Below are 1,352 nucleotides of genomic sequence, written 5' to 3'. Positions count from 1 at the left end.
CAAACAAACAAACAAACAAACAAACAAACAAACAAACAAACAAACAATGAACTAATCTTAACTACAAACCTGTATTAGTGTCTCTTAGAGCAAGTTAGGTGATGCTACTAGGTTCTGTCTTTCACGTATTAAGAAAGAACTGGGTGGCAGCTGAAGCCTCCCAGCCCTTTATGACTTTACCTATGGGGCACAGGCACTGCTATTTAAAAGAAATCAATCTCACATGCATAGGTCACATGCACACAAAGTGTTTGAATCTGTGTCGACAATCACTCAAAGAAGAGGTAGATTATATTATTTCCCATCGTTATTTGACATACCTTTATAAACTGATTTATTCCTTCACCCACTCCAGAGCAGCACATCACCACCACCCTATGTCTTTACCTTTGCTCAAGAGAATAGCCATGCTCCCTCTTCTCCAAAATCAAGTTGTCCTCACAGAACACCTAGCAGATGGGACCATAATTCTAATCACTGAGAAGCAGTATGTGATACCCCTGGACATTCTCCCAGAAACAAAATTTTTTAAATACTTTGTTCAGTTCAACATAATTTAAATACTTTAGAATAACTTCAGCAATTCCACTGGTAGCCAAGATAACCAATATGTAAGAATTTTCAATTGATTCTCTTTGCTTATAGTCATAGTTCAGGGTAAGCTGTACCTTTGACCCCTCATTCAGTCTCTCCAGGAGTTCCTCTTTCAAGTGACAGGCCCAGTCCCTGCACTTCTCTCAGAGTGAAATCTAGCAATCCATGCCACCTTTACACTGGGTTTCCAGATTACAGCACCCTCATTACCAACTGAGTGTCCTATGCAGCTTCAACTGAGTTTGGCCCCTGCTAAAGGCATCCCTTCAGGAGTTGTAACCAGTGGAAAAAATGCAGGGACTCAGGATGATTTCTTTAAAACAAAGCATTATTTAATTACCCATAAACACATAGCAGTCCGAGAGAAAAAGCTTAGAGACAAAAAGGCCCACACAAATTTCTTACCCAAGTCTAGCATTTCCCTCAAGACTTCAGTAGGCCACTATTATCCCTCATACTCCAACTTCTAGGAGAAGAGGATCAGTGTGTCCCCAGCAGTCACTGGCTCCTCTTTGGACTCCTGGTCAGCTTCAGGGCTGAGGCTTTTAATCCCTTCCAAGCTCTTAGTTTTTCCCCCATTGGATACCCTCCCATCAGGGCCGGCTCTGGCTTTTTTGCTGCCCCAGGCAAAAAAGCCTCCGGCCGCCCCCCCCTCCCCCCCGTGGGGGGGGGCGGGCGGCCGGAGCCCCGGCGGGGGCTCCGCTCTCCCCCCGGTGGCCAGAGCGCTGGGGGCAGGGCAGCAAGCCCCGGCGGGGGCT

The sequence above is a fragment of the Terrapene carolina genome, unplaced genomic scaffold (genome assembly GCF_002925995.2).
Source record: "Terrapene carolina triunguis isolate 2854851 unplaced genomic scaffold, T_m_triunguis-2.0 Scaffold89, whole genome shotgun sequence".
Lineage (NCBI taxonomy): Eukaryota > Metazoa > Chordata > Testudines > Emydidae > Terrapene > Terrapene triunguis.
The sequence above is the reverse complement of the archived record's forward strand: the minus strand, read 5'-3'. Positions refer to the sequence as shown.